General features: G+C 35.7%; 1 pseudogene; it reads left to right on the top strand.

The window, feature by feature from the left end:
- The first annotated feature begins 11,048 nt into the window (after positions 1 to 11,048).
- Positions 11,049 to 13,090, top strand: LOC141484712 (uncharacterized; annotated as a pseudogene).
- Positions 13,091 to 14,284: the final 1,194 nt, after the last annotated feature.

Below are 14,284 nucleotides of genomic sequence, written 5' to 3'. Positions count from 1 at the left end.
TCTGAACTTTAGTACACCTGTTGCAATAATTGAATGAATAATTGAAAACCCAATATGATGTTGATTTTCATTTAGATGTTCAGAATAACAAGACACCTTTCAAGATTTTTCCTCTCCTAAATACTGGAGCCAAGTTACAACTGTCACGACTCACTCGCACCAACGTTTGCGGGGTCGTTATTCAAATCCAAGATCAAATTGAGTTTAAACTGTAGGCAAAAATAGATGTATTTCCCATTACATACTCGGTTCGTTGAATGTACTAAGTTTTCTGTTGATTTCTGCAAATAATATGCGCAAAATTGCTAACCAACGCAACATATTTCATGACTGCATCATCTTCTTGTAGATTCAGGATTTCGTGAGGATATCCAAAGTTTTGAAAGAGTAATTCGAGGATATAGAAGGTTTCTTCAGATTAGCAGTGCTGCCAGCCAGACAAGAGTACAAGTAGTTTATAATAATACGGCCGGAGTCAAACTATATTCAATATCGTTTGTTGACACTATATACACATTTTTTTTAATTCCACTGAATGTATATGGAAATATCTTTTATGGCCGGTCGGCAGCCAAGCGGTTCGGCGTTGTTCACTCACTCGAATTGACTGCCGTGTTGGTCGGTGGTTCAAGTCCTAGTCTGAACGATCGATCTTCACTTGCTATCGTCCAACCCGTGTTAGGAATCACACGTTAAAAGGTAAGACCTCGTTAATCTTTAGCTCGCACAAGTTTCGACTTTTGAGGGTTGTCGTTCGTAGGGGTGTGACAGCTGGTTAACGGAAAAATAGATTTTGAACAGATTTTTAATTATCTACCTGAAAAACTACTATCATTAAAGTTGAATGTATTATAGGGTGTTGATGATTCGATCTACTATTACGAATGCGGTGGAATTCTTTCATCGAATCACCTCGAATCATAAAATCAACTTTAATAACTTCAGTATTCGAGGTAAACAAGACATTTATAAGACGAAAGACTATTACGACAGTATAGAAGGGCCACAAAAATCGGGATGATTTTTTCAAACTTACGATTGTGAATTCACAGTTAAACCTGTAAATCATGATCGGCGTCTGTAGGTGACAACTCCTCGCAACTTCGCATCTCATTTTCACGTTGAATTTATTGAAATATTATTAATTTATAGTGTTTATTGAAAACAAGCTAATTTGTAATCTAACCTAACCGAAACTGCATACAACTTGTGCAACTAGAACTGAAAACAACGTATGAATTGCAAATTTATTAGTTGATTCTTGGTTTGGTTAGAATACCTTACAGAAGAGACAGTCAGCACGGAACAGATACCATGAACTTTTTACAATCTCGTGGTGAATACTGTGAACTTGGTAAAATGAAGCTAGTTTGGTTAAAATAATTCCTTAACAACCTGTCGAAATAAGAACGTTATAATTTCTCGACTCCAATCAGAATATATATCGGATAAGTTTCAAATAATTTGAATTACTTATAATTACATATATGAAAAACAGTGAAACAAATTCATTAACATACAAGTATTCTGAAGAAAAACTTTCAATGCGATCACTTGTTGGTAGTAAAAAACATTGGTGTCTGTACGTAAAATTTTGATACCTACTGAGTTGTCTTCAGTACACTATTCCATAGACATAATAGACAGTCTTGTGCAGTAGACAGTTCAAGTTCGCCCTCCCTTTTTTAATGATTATAAATTGAAAGAGTATATTTTTAGGAGAGATTAAACTTTGGGAAAGAAAGTTTTTGTCTTTCTACTTCTCCATCTCAATACAAAATATGTGGGAATCTTTCTAAGAAAGGAAGGAAGCAACCAATTACAGAAATTAACTATATACAAAGATGTGTAGATCATGAAAAGAAGTAACTTCCAGACACAAATTGAAAGAAATAGCCTTTTCGAGATAGCTATTTTCATATACACATTGTTATATTATATATTTCTTTTGATAATTTGTTCTTTTAGTGTCACGTACATAATGCAGTTACATTTTACGAAACATCGACATATTAGAAAAATTGGTTTTTCTTCCGACCTAATTCCAATATAAAAAAACTCCTCTGTAGTTTGGAGATTTTTATTTTTATTTTTCTGACACGTGACATTCGTGAATTATTTTCTCAATTCATTTTGTCTTCCATCATGAATTTCGAAATTATTTTAAAATAAACACTGTAACTGAAAATTATACCTAAGAGAACATATTTAATTTTTTCGAGAATACGTTTATGTATTTATTTCAACTGAAATGAAAAATTTCATTATGTGAAAACGTTGTAATATGGCCGCGCCCACCCCATTATGAAAAGTGGTATATTTCAAGAAAGCAAAATAAATAAATTAAATCAAAGAAGATAGTTGAATATAAAAAAAATCCGATTACGTGTATAATATTTGTAAAAAAATAGAAAATACCTAAAATACTGCTGGTCTTGATTCATATGCAGAAATATAAATGAAAAATGAGCATGAAATCATCGAAAGGATAGTTATAAATATATATATATATATATATATATATATATTTATATGACTCCATTAGATAATTTATTTCCTTGAAGAAAAACTAATTTTTTCAGATTTCAAGTTATTCTAGTGAAAAATGAAATTACATCTTCAAGAATTATACGTATGTCTCGATGAATTTTTTAAAAGTGAATTGAAATCTGGTACCTGCGTCTCTTACAAACAAATATCTTTCATTTCATTAGATTGTTTCAATCGGTTACTCAAGTACAATTACAAACTGTTATTACCAAAAATCTTGAAATTAAATATTTATTCCTTGATTCTATCGATAGGAAACATATCAACACTATGAATTGCCTGTCATCGAATCATTCACTCTGTCCAACATACAAAGCCAGAACTAGAATGACAATAAACCCGTGAAGTATATATCTATGGAAAATAAGACTTGCAACATCATCATGAATATTGAATATCAATATACAAAATGTTATATAAGCTCATACCAGGATGTAAATTGAAATTATGATTATACAAACGAAAAATATATATGCAATGAAATCAAACGCAGATGCAGAAAAGGACGAACAAATCCAAAGAAACGAAAAGATTGAATTATTGAAAGAAACAAAATAAAAAATGGAAGAAATAAAGATGTATGGACATCGTAGTATACGTATAAAATGAAAAAAAAAAAAAATAAGAACAGAAAATCATTCAAATAAAAATAATATGTAATCAGTCGATATCAAGTCAATAATTGACATACACGCATAAGTATTGATTTTCTTGGAACCAAATTTGATTTGGCTGATATGAACTTATCAAAGCCAAAAACTCCTCCCACACACGTAACGTACAATTCAAAGAAGCGATGTAGATTATTTATGGAATGACAAGTTTTATGCAGACCTGTTAATACTATGTGATTTGGGGACAGTATATAATTATATACGGGTTGTTTGGGGACCTAGTGCCCTAGGAAGGTTGTGTTTGGGGACAAAATCACCCTATACGGTATAAGTCTATACTGTATGAATTTATACCGTATAAATATATACTGTCCCCGTATAAACACTTGGGGGTACATATATATTGAAACAATATATATATTGAAACATACTCTCTGTGTTTCAATATACAAATGCATCCGAACCCATTCACTTGTATCTCTTTTTCGCATTGTTCACCATCGTTAGTGGAATCACTGCACTGGAAAAAGTCTGCGTTGTTATCACACTTGTTATTACTATCAGTACTTGTCCAAGAATGCCACATTTTGAACAAAAATTTCAAGTAATCATATCTGCAACAATATCAAATTTCAATACTCAAATCGCGATCAGTTCCTGAACTGAACTCGGTTAGTAAACATTATTTATCCAATACGAACCGTCAATTCTACAGTCCACGTGGACTAGTTCGCAGCCGGTTCATTTCTATGTATTTCTTTTTTGGCCTTTGAGAGTGCCTTCAACTTTAAATGTGCACAAAATCGTTTACTTCGACTATACCCGCCTTTCTGAATACAAGAGTAATTGTCGCCTCGGACAATCTGACAAATCAGCTGTAGCCGAACAAGCTCTCAAAAAAGAAGCCACTTACATTATTTCATTCGTTGATACAGTATTCGAAATTAGTATCCAAAATTGATACCTTTCCTACATTGTACACAAACAAGGTCAGGCAATCCAAATAGGAGAAAACAAATCACGCCACTAGAGTCAAATACCAGAATTGTAGTTTTTGCGTTGGGAATAACGGTAACAACAAATCGAGCACCGAATCGAGCACTCCGTCCATTATCTCATCGCATTTGATAATATCTACCGTAGTAGTAGACGAAACGTCAGGCATAAAAGCTTGCAGACCTCGTTCAAAAAACCCCCCGGAAAATAGTTTTGACGGCTGTAAAAGGATACATTCTTTGACCAAAAATAGGATTGATGGTCGGAAATGTTGACTTCGATTTCATTTTATTTTCCTGCCATCATCAGTTCTTGAGTAACATATTAGCAAAAAAGAATATTTATCGTTCCTCTGAGTATTTTTTTGAATATCGGTTCACAAAACGAGCCTGAAATTTGCAATATCATTCTTTCTGAACCATAATTGAAAAACATTTATCACGTATGTCTTAAGTAATAATTCAAATATTTATTTCAAACGGTAATGAAGGAGCTGGAAATGAGACTAAAATGATTGCGATTTCAAATTTTCCAAAAAGTGAAAGATATTGATCTGTTTCTGTCAGCTTAACGGAAAAGCAAACAAAACCCACTATTTTTTTTAACAAAGCATAGGTGATATGGATCACGAAATATTGCGAACATTCGCAATATCTGGCAAAAACCTAATTCTTGAACTTTTTTTTTTCAAATAAAGACACCGAATCACATATTCTTCACAAATGTTTGTCCTCCAGGTGATATTTTGGAAAAATAAAAATATTTGAAATAATCGTCCTGAAATTTTTCACAAACCCTGGAATATGGTGAGCTTAAGCCTTAAAGTGAATATTCAATTTTTGGATATGAATAAATTTTCCATGTCTGAACAATTATTTCAGGGTTCAAAATGTGAACTATTTCATCTACTGAATCCTTTGGGTTAAAAGTCTACAAATAAGTAATTTTATTCTTTGGATAGTATACGCTTCGGGTGAAATACACAGAACTAAACACTTCCATTTTGTTCGATAATCCAAATGTCCCAAAAAACATTGACAGTCTAGATCATGGTTCCTGATTTTGTGCGGCATGCATAGTCGTACGTAGATTAAGATAATTTGTATTTTCGCTATTTTTGTAAAAGCACTGATAGTTTTTCTGGTTATGTGCTGATTTATTGAAATGGGTTTCTTGAAAAGCTAATATACTTGGGTTGTAACCTGATGAAATGGATTTTAGCATATCTGAATGGCAAAAATAGCCACCTAAATTCCATTGTAAAATTGGTTTGAATTTGAAATAAATTCAGGAGTAAATGTGGATTTCAGTATGCGTTGTCAAGAGATGATTCGCTGTCTTCGTTTTTCTGAAATTCTATTTGATTTATTATTATATTTTTGCAATCCCGACTCGAGGTCGTAAAGTCGAGATTCCTCGGGATTAGAAATTTCAATCCCGCGGGATCCCGAAATCGGTGGGATCTCGTCTAGTTAAAAAAAATATCACATTACTGAATATGATGAAAACTGCTTGTTTGTGATGGTGAGGTAATTAAAACAAAATATCATTTGAAACAAATGATAGGTATAGTATAGCTCAAGGAGATTAAAAATCAGTTACGGTTGATTTTGAAAATTACTTCTTAAAAAACAAAGTATATCAAGAGTACTATCTGCTAACCGGCATCTGATATCCGTTGCAATGTAGCCAGCTGCTGTGAATGCCCTCTCCCACTCAACAATTTTTGGCAACAGCGTGACTAAGCAATTATATGCAAACTGCAAAAATCTTCTCCTTGTTCCTCCACACTCAAACAAATCCATTTTTTTTATTGCTGACTTTAATTTATCTAAGCTTGTGGATCTGGATACACGTGTAAAAAGACTTTTAGATGCTCGCAGAGTTCCTTCTAATTCCTTTTGAAGTGAAGTATTAGTTTGTGTAGCAATAGCACTTAAATTTAAATTCTTTGCAATCATAGCAAGTGGCAAGTCATATTCGTTCAATACATTCGTATTAACCTCTAATTGATTGGTTTTTCACAATATAATCTTGTGATTATATTTTCAATTTCTTTCCTTACGATATATTTACTTAGCAACTGGAAAGTCTCATTGCCTTTCCATTGCTGCAAGTCATCTTGATAATTATTCAGATTTTTCAAATATAACAGCGCTGCAGTTGCTTTTATGCGACGCTCGGAGATATGATGATTGTTCATCGAAGATACCAACTTTTCTGAGAGAGGAGTTTCTAGGTCTTCTAGCTTTCAAATCATGAAATGCAACGTATGTTCTGCACTAACTATCTCGACGGCACAGCCAATTTCACTGGCTGAAATGGATTTTCCAAATCAATAAGGAAAGCATGTTTTTCATCCGTGAAAAAATAGTCTGAATTGGAACTGAGTGAGAGGTCAACTTCTGTCGATGAGCTTTCATGCAGGAGTCAGTTGTTTTGCTACAAAGTCAGGAACGGACTACCCCCGATGGTCCACACCCCATCACTGTCACTGAAATGACAGATATTTTTCAATATTTTTCAACAAAATAAGGTTACTTGGACAATTTAATGAATAAAAGTACTCGTGTGGAAAGTCGATCGGAGCAACGAGTCTTGATAAAAATGTAGTTCTACTCGACGACATCAAACCCGCTCGTCCACCATTATTTGAAATGAATAATTATCAAAGCAGAAATAATAATGATAACGTTAATTCAACAACATTTATAAGTTTAAGTTTGGAAGTTTAAGTCACAATTGTGATAGCAGATATTTTTTCAGAAGAAATATCAAGTTCTGTAGATTCGTGGTGTTTTTAAACTAACAAGCTACTCTACTATGAAATATCGAATTCATTCCATATTTTGTATGTACATAATACGTGTGGAATAATCACACTGATCGTGTTGATCAGTTATCTGAATCTCATGAAACTCAACATTCGAATGTTTCAAATTCTTCTTCACAGGTAAACTGTTGAGGAGTTTCACTGATAATTATAATTTTATGGGAGAAATTCTTTAACACGAATCTAAATTTAGCTGAAAAAACGCACATCGGAAAAAATATTTACTATACTAATAAAAAGCAAACGAATGAACTACAAAAACGGCTGCACATGATCAGGTGAAAAATATCCAGGGAATAATTATGTTCCATTTCTTTCACAGATGTTGACAAAAAAACCTTTTAGAAAGTTTTGATAATAAATGAGAAACTGGAATGCGATTTTGTTTTGTTGAGTGGTGCGTTGTCATATGACTATCATTGTATTGTCAATATTCTATAGGATATTTTGAATTTTTTTGATATGGCCGAACAGTTTACATTCAATGAATATGCAGATATGCATGTATTTTATGGACGAGCATTTTGTAATGCTGCAGAAGCTTGTCGTCTGTATTCCGAGCATTTTCCCAATCGAACGGTACCGTCAAGAGAAACATTCGAGCGTGTCGATCGCAGCTTGAGGGAAACAGGTATGTAATAATTGATAATTAATTTGAGCACGTTGTTTTATTTCGATATTATTGTAGGTACAGTTTTGCCAAAACGAGGTGGTGAGGGCGCTCCTAGGACTGTACGTACCGTTGTATTGGAGGAAAATATTTTGGAAGCCGTCGCTGATGATCCTTCAATGAGCATCAGAAATCTATCAGAACAGTTCCATACAACCAAGTCCACTATTCATAGAATAATTAAGGAACAACTGCTCCACCCATTTCACATCCAGAAGGTACATGCCATGACACCTCAAGATTTTCCAGCACGACTGGAATATGCCAATTGGTTCATGGATAGGCAAAGAGAGGATATGACTTTTATTAATCGAGTTTTATTCACTGATGAAGCAGGTTTCAGTAGAGATGGAGTTATCAACTCTCATAATCTCCATATATGGGCCGAAAAAAATCCCCATGGGATATTGCAAACCAAACACCAACGGAAATTCAACGTGAATGTTTGGGCTGGTATCATAGGAAACCATCTTATAGGACCATTCGTACCATTCGTACAGTACCAATTGAATGGAGAACGTTATTTGGAGTTCATTCAGAACGATTTGAATGGACATTTGGAACATGTTCCATTGCAAACCCGAAGAGATATGTGGTTTATGCATGATGGCGCTCCTCCTCATTTTAGTTTGATTGTGCGTGACCATCTGAACCATATTTTCCACAATAGATGGATTGGTAGAGGTGGGCCATATTCATGGCCATCGCGGTCTCCGGATTTAAATCCATTGGATTTCTTTCTGTGGGGGCATCTAAAAAGCCTTGTTTACGCTACACCTATTCACACAAGAGATGCATTGTTGAACATTACATGGCTTCACATTACATTGTGAAGCCATACGAAACGACCCTGAAATGCTATTTCAAGTACAGAGAGGGTGTCTTCGCAGACTAAGAAAATCTATAGAAAGAAAAGGTGGTCATATCGAGCAGTTTCTGTAGCGGATTTTTCATTTCTGTTTGCTCTTGAGGCTCTTGAGTTTCGTTAGTTAAACGTGTTTGCATTATAAAAATTCGTTATGAACATTTTACCTATCATTTCCATTTTCCTTAAAAACTAATATTTTCGAATAATGGTAGACATCTCAGGATAAATGTTGTTGAATTAACGTTATCATTATTATTTCTGCTTTGATAATTATTCATTTCAAATAATGGTGGACGAGCGGGTTTGATGTCGTCGAGTGAAACTACATTTTTATCAAGACTCGTTGCTCCGATCGACTTTCCAAACGAGTACTTTTATTCATAAAATTGTCCAAGTAACCTTAATTTGTTGAAAAATATTGAAAAATATCTGTCATTTCAAAGTTTTGGGGTGTGGACCATCGGGGGTAGTCCGTTCCTGACTTTGTAGCAAAACAACTGACTCCTGCATGAAAGCTCATCGAAGGAATTCATTTGTTTAGTCAATTACCAAAATTTGGATGATTTTGAATATTCACTTGAAAAGTTATCAAAGAAAAACATTTTTCATTTTGTAACTTCGAGGGCCCGTTACTTGGTAACGAAGGATTTTAGGAAAAAAAGTTATATGAAGTACTGGTGATATTTTGACCCCATCTATACATTCCCGAGAGGAAAAGAGGAAGTCCAGGGACACCCTGTATACTCATATGACAATTTCCATTGAACTGAGAGAACCGAAGTTAAACGGGTAGTTTTTTCTTCTGGACTCTAGATTTTTTGGCGACCGTGACAGGACAATTGTCATCAAGACTGTTCAGATTACCCTTCGAGTACTTGCTGTTCTTTCCGAAGTAAAAGTATGAAAGGTAATAAAAAGCATCGTTCCGTTTTACGTAGATCATTTACGTTACTAACATCTGATCTCGAAAAGTTAATGTCAGCAACCCCACGCGATAATCAGTAGATACATATATGTTACGACTTAATTCAAGCAAAGATGGAGGACCTACAAGTTGCAGATGATAAAGTGTACCAGGACTTCCTGCAGAGTGATTACTGAGGATGAGTTATTGGCAGACATGACAAATTGTGACTCTTACAAAAGGAAGTTTGCAGCCCTGAAACTCCAGTATGAGAAAATATTCAGAAAGGTAACCCATGAAGTAGAACACATCGATGATGCAAATTCTGAATGTTCTCACGTCAGCATGACAGGTAGGCGTTTTAAATTACCTTTAATAGAATTTAAGAAATTTGATGGTGACATTCGAAACTGGTTACCATTCTGGTCTCAATTCAAGAAGATCCACGAAGCCAGAGATATCGAGGCAGTCGATAAAATTGATTATTTAATTCAACTGTACCCTTTAGTAGACCAAGGCAACTAGTAGAGAGTTATCCAGCTATTGCGGAAAATTATCATCATATTATCGAAGCCATGTTATCTCGTTTTGGCAGAGAAGATCTTCAAATTGAGGTCTACGTCAGAGAATTGCTTAAGTTGGTTTTGTGTAATGCTACATCTAAATCTAAGCTTGAATTGGTGATTTTATATGACCAGATCGAGACACAGATTCGAGCGTTAGATACTTTAGGCATTACATCAGATAAGTGTTCTGCGATGCTTTTTCCTTTCATTGAGTCATGCCTCCCTCCAGATTTATTGAGAGCATGGCAACGTTGCCCGCATAGATTTGAACCTGAAAATTCAGGAAGTGCTACAAATGTCTCAACGGAGTCAGGTCCGGGTAAGTTAGACACTCATCTTAAAAACCTCATGAAGTTTCTGAAAACTGAAGTTGAAAACGAGCAGCGTATTACATTGGCTTCGAGGGGTTTCGGTTTAGTCGGTCAAGGTAACGCCAGTGCTAATTTATCGAGAACTGTTTCGAACTCTTCGGCTAAGAAAATTGTGAGTTCACCGGTACCCACCGCCGCAAACTTGGTTAGTATCAATTCAAATTGTGCATTTTGTGGGGGTTCTAATCACATTGGTGAACACTGTTTCAAAGCACAGAAGATGTCTTTGGAGCAAAAGAAACGTATTTTGATCAGTAACAAAATTTGTTTTAGATGTCTGAAAGCTGGTCATACTTCAAAAAGATGTCGTGGACATCCTAGGTGTGCTATCTGTCAAAAATCTCATCTGGTAATAATGTGCCCTGATTTGCCTAGTAACAAGGAGTCTCTTGATACTCTTGATCATAGTAAGAAACCAGAGGTGGATCAAAGAACGTGAGGGCTCTGATCGATAGTGGTTCTCAACGATCATACATTCTTAAGTCAACTGCTGAGAAATTGGGATGCAAATCAGTGGGTAAGGAAAAACTTATTCATTGTTTATTTGGAGGCTCTCAAAATGAACGACTTCATGAATGTTATGTGGTTAAGTTGAAAAATCAAAATTATTCATATAATTTGGAGGTTTTAGACCATCCAATAATATGCAGTGAGGTTTCGCGTTTCTGTTCTGGACCATGGATTGAATAGCTCAGAGATCTCAATATTGAGTTGTCAGACATTGGATCTGCTGGACCTATTGAGATTTTGATTGGTGCTGATTCAGTCGGTCAAATCTTCACAGGAAATCGTCACTCGTTATCCAATGATCTAGTAACCTATGAAACTTTATTCGGTTGGGTTCTTCTTGGAAAAATACCAATACACAACAATCTGAATATAGCCAACTCTTTGATCAGCTCAACCTTGTCGTTTCTAGTGAAGAATTCCATCATCAGTTTTTTATGGGATCTTGATGTATTAGGTATTGAAGAACCAAGCAAGCTCAGAACACGGAAGGAATTGAGATCAGTCGCCAAAGATATTTTTTTAAACACCGTGACAATTAACAATGAAGGTCGTTATGAGGTCCGGTTACCTTGGATTGATGGTCACCCACCACTGTCAAAAAATTATCACCTTGCCAAAAGGAACCTATACAATACTCTTCAAAAATTACAAAATCAATACCTTGTTCAATCTCATGACCAAGTCTTTAAAGGGTGGGTAGAGGAAGGAATAATTGAGATAATTCCATCTGAACATGACAAAAGCGGCATTCATTATCTGCCTCACAGACCAGTCATAAAAGAAAATAGACTTACAACAAAAATCCGGCCTGTGTTTGATGCGTCTGCTCATGAAAAAGACAAGACTTCTTCGAATGATTGTTTGGAAAAAGGTCAAAATTACATCGAATTGATTCCGTCAATTTTGCTTAAATTTAGAGAGTACAAGTTTGGAGTAGTTTCAGACATCCGGAAGGCATTCTTGCAAATTAGTCTTCACGAGAGAGATCGAGATTTTCTTCGCTTCTTATGAGTTGATCAAGATGGAAATGAGTTGACCTTTTGCCACTGTAGAGTTGTTTTCGGCGTTAATAGCAGCCCTTTTCTCTTAGGAGCAACCATTGAACATCACCTTGAAGTAATGTTAAGAAGGACTGAAAGTGGCGACACGAGATATTCCCGTGAAGTAATATTGAAGCTGGCAAATAAAGGATTTTATGTCGACAACTGCATTACAAGTCTTTCTGATGAATTGACACTCAATATGTTTTTGCAAGAAGCCACTATGGATATGGCAGAGGGAAAGTTTGACTTAAGAGGGTGGGAGTTCACTAGAAAGGACAGTAACTACAACAATGAAGATGTAGTACCTGTGCCAGTATTAGGATTGATGTGGGATCCAGTACGAGATACACGGAATATTCATCCAAGCTGCCTAAAAGAAGTGATCTCACAAGAAGAATACATTACCAAAAGAATAATTTTGTCAATGGCTCAACGTGTCTTTGATCATATAGGCTTTGTGTGCCCTTCTATATCAGTTCCAAAATTGCTGTTAGAAGAATTGTGGAATAAGAACCTTACCTGGGACGAGCCTGTAGATGAAGACACATCTGTTGAATTTAGAAATTGGTTTCATGAACTACGTAGTTTACTAGAAATAGCTATACCTAGATGGGTAGATGTTGCTCCAACTTCTAATTTAGTTTGCTCTATTCATACGTTCTGTGATGCCAGTAACACAGCCTAGTCTGCAGTTATATTTCTACGTGTTGTTAAGAATCAACAAGTATCTATCCATCTCCTAGCGACGAAGTCTAGATTGGCTCCTATACAGAAGAAAGGGAAAATTTTGACAATTCCAAGGCTATAGTTACTTGCAGCGACAATTGGCGCAAGATTGTTCAGGAATGTCATAGATAATTTTGAATTCAAACAAATAACGAGCTATTTCTGGAGTGATTCGTCTACGGTAATTTCCTGGATACAAAGAAAAGAAGAATGGGCCACATTTGTGTGGAATAGAATTGCTGAAATCCGTAGTTTAACTCCTTCAGATGCATGGAGAGACATATTCCTGGGATTCACAATCCTGCAGACCTTCCATCACGTGGTTGTTCTCCAAAAATTTTACTACGCTCGAGACAGTGGGAGGGGCCAGCATGGCTCTATGAAATGCCAGATAAGTGGCCTAGTGGCATTGTCAACTGCAATGAAGTCTACAGCGTAAGAAAAAGTTGATCACTACACTTCTTGATAATGATTGCTCTGATTTTTGGCACTTAACTGTTTTCTCCGAATTTTTCCAAACAGTAAAGCTAGTGGTTGTTGTCTTCAGATTTATATTCAATCTGAAAACTAAAAAAGCTAGTCGGAATTGTTGGCCACTGAGTTGCGAAGAATTAAACGCCGCTGAAATATTTATTTTGAAAACCATCATCATCCTGTCTCCTTTCTGTGGTGAAAATGGATTGATTCGCCTTAAATCTAGAGTATCATCTCGTACAGACCCCAAGAGTTTTCGTTTTCCTATTTCAATTTCCTGCTAAACATCCTGCAGTTCATCAAATCATTTTTCAGGAGCACGTACGGTCTTGTCATGTAGTCACTCAAGGATTGTTGAGCATTCTTCGAGAGCGGTATTGGGTACTAGGTGGACGTCGTGCCGTTCGATCTGTAATTGTTAAATGCTTCACATGTAGGAAATTCAATGCAAAAAAGTTGACTGTTAACTCCCCACCATTACCGATCGAGTTCGCGATGCTAATGTGTTTGAAATAACAGGTATCGACTTTGCTGGACCTTTGTTTTTGAGAAACGGAGACGAAGCTTACATTTATCTATTCACTTGTGCCGTTTATCGTACACCTCGAACTAACTACTTCGTTGTCAACTAATGCTTTTATGTTGGTTTTGAGACGTTTCGTTGCTCGCAGAGGTCGGCCTAAAACAATTTATAGTGACAACGGTAGATGTTTCGTTGGTCTAGAAAATGCTTTTCGAAAACTTGACTGGTCTAAAATTTCGAAACAGTGTTTATCGCAGCGCATTACTTGGCGTTTCAACCCTCCGACAACCACATGGTGGGGTGGGTTCTGGGAACGTTTAGTTGGTATTGTAAAGACTCTTCTCCGAAAAGTGTTGGGTCGAGCTTCCCTGGACTGTGAAGATTTAACAACTTTGGATTGCGAGTGTGAAGCTGTAGTAAATAGTAGACTAATTACTCACGTATCTAACGATCCAGCAGATCTAGTTGCCTTGACTCCTGCTATGTTTTTAAATGATCTGGGTAATGAGTATGGTATGCCTGATTGTGATCAAATAGACAGAAAGTCTCTCTATCGTAAAATGAGACACAAACAGAAATTGAGAGATGATCTGCATCGACGTTTTAGAAATGAATATTTGGGAACGCTGGAAATTG

This window comes from Leptinotarsa decemlineata, unplaced genomic scaffold (assembly GCF_025532065.1).
Source record: "Leptinotarsa decemlineata unplaced genomic scaffold, Ldec_3_MD MMD2_P_RNA_scaffold_2, whole genome shotgun sequence".
NCBI classification, from domain to species: domain Eukaryota; kingdom Metazoa; phylum Arthropoda; class Insecta; order Coleoptera; family Chrysomelidae; genus Leptinotarsa; species Leptinotarsa decemlineata.
This window is presented reverse-complemented; position numbering and strand designations above follow the sequence as displayed.